The sequence below is a fragment of the Crocodylus porosus genome, unplaced genomic scaffold (assembly GCF_001723895.1).
Source record: "Crocodylus porosus isolate Cpor-Errol unplaced genomic scaffold, CroPor_comp1, whole genome shotgun sequence".
NCBI lineage: Eukaryota > Metazoa > Chordata > Crocodylia > Crocodylidae > Crocodylus > Crocodylus porosus.
In genome coordinates, this window is record NW_017728913.1 from 15982193 (window position 1) to 15989134 (window position 6942).

A 6942-nucleotide genomic window follows, 5' to 3' on the forward strand; every position below is an offset into this window, starting at 1 on the left:
TGGGAACTCATTTGGATGAGTTTAGTTCCTTCTCAACTCGTATGTATCTTTTTGGTTGACACAACCAGTCTTTTAGCCCTTTTCAGCAGGCTTAACCTTACTCCTAGCAATGCTCTCTACATACCAAGAACAACTCTGGTTTAGCTATTCATGACAGGAGCAATTGGAAATGATGGGGCAAAATTCGGCATAAGTCTTTGAAAGTGTATGTGCTTTTTAAAACACGTTATTTAGCAATCCCTTGAGGCTTGGGACATCTCCGCCCTGGTTGGGCTCCTTCTTAGCCTGGGCACTAAGGAACATCAAGTGGCCCGTTCACAGGGTACTTCCCTCAACTTCACCGCCACGCCGTGATCTTCAATAAAAGGAGGGTCCTGGGATGGTACTGGCAATCCCTATGGGCACACTTGTGTTGTTGGTGTTCTTGGAACTACATCCTGTCCACTCATCAACCAAGATCTGGCTGATGTCAGTGGTCCTGTCCCCAGGTTTACGTGGCCCGATGCCTCTGGCCCATTCCAGGGCTTTAGCTGTGTCAGGCCCTTAATTAGTTCTGGGCCTTGGAATTCACTCTTGATCATGCTCAGTTTATGGACCCTCAATCAAGTTGCATCATCAGTTTCATTTGCAGGTTTTCCAAAATTAACACAGCCTATAATTAAGTTGTGGCTGATCTTAAATCAATACAGTTGCTAATTAATTCACAGGCTCTCTTAAATAAAGTTCAAAATTAAGTCATAATCGGTGTCAATCAGGTCCCAGCCCTTAACTAATTCCTAGGTATTTAGGAGTTTGTTTCAATTAATTATCTTGTTCAAATCAAACAATTCAGCCTTACTTACTTCCAGGTCTGGGGTTCATTACCCACCTCAAATATCCTGCTGTTCTCCAAATTAACACTGACCACCTCTTTAAAGGACAACAAAACTCAAAGGAATGACGTCTTTGCCATGCCCATATGTCGGGCCACGGCAGCTTTCGCACTCATGTGCTCTCTGTTTCAACATCAGCATGCTGGGGTCCATGAGGAGCCTTTTTCTAGGCCACCCTGGATTGCTAGATGGTTGGATACCCCTCCAGGTTTCCAGACTGGGGAGTCAGGGTACTTACGACTCTCAGTGTTGCAGAGTTTGATGCAGCCATGGTACTCTTCCCCCCAAGTGCTTGGCTTTGCTCACTTTTTTTCTAGCCGGCTCTGGGCATGGGTCTGTGATGTGTAATCCTGAGTGTCCCCATAGCCACAGAGAACAAGTACTTATAAACCATTGCGGTGGCGCTGCTCGCCACTCCGCTTCCACTGGCTCCATATCTGTGGGTAAGTATTGGCCATTTTCCGCCCTTACCGGGCATTCTGCTGCGTTGCTCCATTGTCCTGCCCTACCTCCTGGGATCCTCCCATGTCGAGGCTAGCATGTGTGGTGTGCCCTGTTGTTACAAATGCATTTAAATATGCTTTATAACCTGGAGAATTATTTAATTTCTTCCCTTTAACTTTTATTAACTGTTTGACCCTGATGCTTTCAATTACAATATGTGGACAGGAACCAGTGTTACATGTTTAGGATATCTACAAGCTAAAGAGAAGCGCATCATTAACACTGTGCAAAAGCATGAAAGTTATTTTTATTTTGAAGTGGATCTCACTAATACTGTTGAATATATTTCAATTTGAATCTACTATTTTTTGTAATAAAGAGGATCAAAATGTAGTCCCCCGCAATAAACAAAACCAGAATAGGGAAAATATGTTTGGGTAGTAGGTTGGGAAATTAATTGTTTACTATATTAATTTTTATGTGTCCTTTCAGATCCTGTCTTGATACAGAGCTCAGTCATATTATTGTCTAAACAAAATTTATTTAAGTAACATCTTTAAACAGTAGCTTACATAACTAACAGTAGAACAAGACTTAGAGATGCATATATTTGCCTAGAATTGATATAAAATACTTGTCAGGTGAAAATAGGCTCTATAACAAGATCCTATTCTTGATAAGACATTGTGTGAATGCCATGTGATTATTGTTAAGCTGTGTGAGTCTCAAATATCACTAAGTTAGCGTCTACTGCCTTAAATACCTGCCCTTAAGGTGTAGTGACAAGTAGAACACCTTGAGGGAGAGGGAATAGATACCATGCCAGCATGTATGAATAAGATGATAAAACCTATTTGCATTAGGTCCCATCTATTAAAACTAAGAAAATCTATACTAAAAAATTGGCAGATTGCCCTTTTCTATCTGACCTCTCTGGATCAATGGTCAAATTTACTTGTATAAGGAAATGGTGCTATATGCCACTCACCAGTTTCTTCAAAATGTAGAACTTTATCTGATTCTTCAGCTAAGAAAAATAGCTATGGGAATAACAGCCTATCATAAAATCAGCTGTGCATTGTGGAGAGGAGGATGGAAACTTTACCTGATGCCACATAAAATGGAGCTGGTGCTTTACAGCAGAGCATTAAATTCTCACTCCAGTTAGTCTGACAACAAAGTTATGAATGATATTGGATGTCAACTAATCAGGAACTGGAATGGCAGGCTTTAGATTGATAGTCAGAAATAAGCAGAAACCTATGAGCACTTGAGAAGGAAATGAAGAGGGAAATGATTTTACAGGGATTTTATTCCTTAATGAAACAGCATAGCACCTTGATTTGCAGATAACTTGTATTAGTCTAATAAATACTGTTGGTAAGTAGATGAAAAAACAGGTGGGACTAAGAGACTGCACAAGGCTGTAAAACATTGTTTGAGATTACAGATTTTATTTAACTAATGATTTGTTTGGCGTCTGATCAGCTGCTGCTCAAGAAGTAGCACCTCCCAATAAATTATCATCACCATATGTTTCTCTTACATGGCTTTTTAAAAATCTTAATATATTATTTTATACTGGGGCTATTGTTACCTGTTACTTCCTTTGGCTGGTATGACAGCCATTCTGCTGGCTAGCAATTGAAGAGTTGCTCAGATTACTGAGTCTGATTTATGTCCTTGAAACAGTAGGGTGGATGGAAAAAAATGGAGTAATCTGCTGCAGAATCCAGTTGCATCCTTCATAGGCATTGAGTAGCTGACAACTTTTTATATTAACATTATATTAACACGTTATTGGCATGTACCAGTCATAAGTTCTTCAATATATTTAGATATAATCCTTTGATGGTCTTACTGGTTCCTGTTCCTAATTATTTACCTGCCATATGATAGGATTTTGTCATCTACCTGCAACCATTAACATTTCCTATACTGCTTAAGTCATAAACATTTAAAATAATGGTCTTATTGAAAGCCAATATCTTCCTGATTTTCAGACACTATGGTAACAGACACTATAAAAAATTAATCAGAGTAAAATACTCAACAGGATGCTGTTAAATCTAGTAAGCCAGAAATTAATTACAATAGCATGTTAAAATAGAGTGGGTAGTTTGGCTTTGGTTTCCAGACTGGTGCATGTCATGCTACCTACAGGTCAAGTTAGCTACTCTCTGTATAACAGGAAAGAATCAATGCTCTCAAGTGATTTAAGAACACAGCCATTCCTGGCACTTGCTATATATATTTTTACATACACAGAAAAGAATCAAAACACTCTCAGTGAACAGTAGGTTCTTCTAAAGGAAAGCTTGCTCTCTCATGCTGTTTCAGAATGCCTGATTTATTTGAAAGAATTATACACTTTTCTTGTATGATGAATGGAGGATATTTTTAATTAGCATGTTTAGGATATAGGACATAACATTTTGAGTTGTTAGTTTAAGCAAAAAATTGGCACACAAAAGGACCAATTTTATGAAAACCAACAATCCAGATGGAATTGAGATTTGGAGCTCCTTCCAGTTGCCCCAAATGCTCCACCTAGAATAATCTGGATTAGCTGTTAGTATAGTGGAGTATCTCGATCAGGCTCCAAGATGCTAATTTGTTTCCTTCTATAGTTTCTTGCTACTGGTAGAGATCTATGTAGAAAAATTGTCTCTGTCTGGTAAATTACCTTCTGAAGCCACAAACTCCTGAAGAATCATCCAGGCCTAAAACACATTTTTACATTAGAAACATAGCAATAGGTCAGTTTAGAGCCTTAACTTCTTTTCTTTAAAAATCAACGTTTCATTATTCCTGTTAGTTTTCATAAATATTAGAAATAAGCACTACCATAAATTGTGTGCAACTTGAAGTGTGTAAACTTGTACTAGAGAGCTGGAATCAGCAACTTGAACAGATTTTAACTTTTCATAAGGCTATCCAGGTTCATAAGGCCTCAACTTTTGATAAGGCTATCAAACACTTCAGCTAATTACAGACATTAGTTTCATAAGTATTGTTTGTTAAGCTACCTGTGATGCATTCAGTATTGTTGTAACCGCAAATAAAGTCAATTCTTGCTGTAAGAAGCTCATATTTTAAAAGTTAGGTTTATGAAGACGAGCATTTACTAGGTGTTGTAAAGAAAGTATTAAATTAAAACCTTATACATTCTTCTGTTCTCTTGTATACCAGTGATGAGGGGGACTGTATCAGCTGGGTGATATTTGTTTAGGCTGAAAGGAATTACAGTAGTGGCTATATCACAGAAGTTTGATTTTATATTCAGTAGATCACGACTGTCCAGTTTCTAAGCATCTGGGTTCCACAGGCCACGTGGGCTGCTCCAGTAGGGGCTGCACACCTTAGGAGAGCCAGGGGCACTGCGCGCATGGGCAGCCACCTCCACCTCTGCACTGTACAAGAGGGGATCTTCCCCCTTCACCGCTTGAGCTGGTGGCCCTCACCTCAGCTCCTTGGCTGAGGGCTGTGCTGGCACTGTGAGTTGCACTACTCTGCTCCCCATAGTGGGGGCAGGCAGCAAAAGCCAGAGGGAGAGATGGGGAGCATCGAGCCCAGGATGCTGCTGCAGTAGGACTCATGGGAGGAGCAACGATGGGATGGGAGCCTGGGGGAAGGTATAATCCCTAGTTTAATCCCTAGTGGGCTGTGCGTGGCCCATGGACTGCTAGTTGGACAGCTCTGCAATGGATTCATTCTACAGATTTTTAAAATGTCCAGTTATTGCAGATCACTCATTAATCGTGTGAAGATGAAAACTTGGGGTTCATGGCTGGAGTGATACCCATACCTCAGAATCAGTCACTTAATCTAAAATGACAGAAATCAAAAGTAACATGAAATCAAAAGCAACTATTCAGAAGCTGAGCTATGTGGGCAGAGATGTTTCTCTCATGACTGGATGAAACCTAGGGGCTGGGTATTATTTGATGGAGGTATGTGAACAAATAAGCAGATGCATCCAGAAACAGACAGACAGAAGTAGCAGAAAGCCAGAAGAGTACTTGCAGCGTGGCCCTGAAAGAAAGCTTAGAGAAATGCTGGCTGGTAAAAGGTTTGGAATCGTGAGCTACTTCTTTTTGCATAAGCCCTTGCATGTTGAGGGAAACAGGACTTTGTATGTGTTCATTGTAAGCAAACAGAATTACGTCAAAGAATTGCTCCACATCATCAATGTATCTTCTTACAAGGAACAACCACAAGTCTCTGTTGATTGGCTCATGCTTAGGTCAGAAAGGGTCAACTGTAGCACAAGGGAGAACTACAGCAAATGCTTTTTTTTCACTACTTGGTTGCCACTACCTTCTCCAGAACAAGCCTAAATGCCTTTAAAGGAGAATCCATTTTTAAAGTTTGTTTGCAAACCTTTCATATACTCTTGCGACCCACTTTTGGGTCATGTTCCACGGTTGAGAAACGCTGGGTTAGGAGACAGGCTTGTGTCAAGGTATGGCCACTGTCCGACCGGTGCTGGCTGGGAGGAGCTGCCAGCATCTTAACCGCATCTTAACCACATCTTAAGTCAAAACACCATAACTTGGTACCGCTTTTTAACAATGTTATAAATGGCGGATTGGTTCCTGAGCCAAGGCCTGAGACCCTATTTTTACCAAAAATAACCCAGAATTTTGTACTCAGTCAATTATAGATGAGTAATATAGCTACATTAATGTCTTTATATTGTAAATAGCAATCATATTGATTTGGAAGGACTTCTTTGAGGTGACTTTGCTGGACTTTTTGAAGGGCTCTTGGCTGGAGTCTTCTCAGGAGTCTGCATGGGTGACCGGTGCCTCCCAAGTCTCGGGGGTCACCAGATCACTGATCGGGGGGACCCCATCAGTGACTGATTGCCAATCGGGGTGGTGGGTTCCTCAGCAGTGGCCAATCGCCCAGCCAGCCGTGAAACCAGAAGTGCGCTTCTGGTTTTGCAGATGGCACTTCCAGGGGGTGCACGGCCGACCTTGGGGGAGCACGTGCACCTGTGTGCATCCCCTATGGGTTGCCAAAGCCTGCAGGTTTTTCTGGAGTCGTCTCCTTTTTTATAGGAAGTGCCCAAGGATGTTTGGACAGATGTTCTCCAGGCAGACGGGCGACACAGCACACTTGCTCACTGAGGTGGCATCAAGTGTCGTAAAGTCGAAACCGATGCCAGGAAGTCTAAACAGGCTGTCAATGTTGTCGGTGCCGTTCGTTGTAACGTGAAACGATGTAAGTCGAGGCCTGCCTGCACTTGTGTTTGTTATTTGCACCTTGGCTTGTATTGCTGCTGGCTCTGTGGGGGACAACCCTTCCACGGGTCAAATAAATGGGCCAGAAACCGGGACTAAGAGCGGGCCTTTCCGAGGAAACTGGCTCCTGGGCCAGGCTAACCAGGGACGACCTCTACAAACCCCAGCCGGTCCCCTAATCTCCCCCAGCGCCGAGGCCTGTGCCTCACGGCTCCAGCGCCACTGGGAGACCCAGGAGGGCCTGGCAGGGCTGCCGAGGCCAGGGCGGCCCGGGTCACCCTGCCGGGGAGGGGACACAAAGCGCCCGGGGATTGCAGGGCCACCTGCTCCCGCTCCCGCTCGCGGCGCCCGGAGCGCGGCAGGGGCAGCAGAGAGCC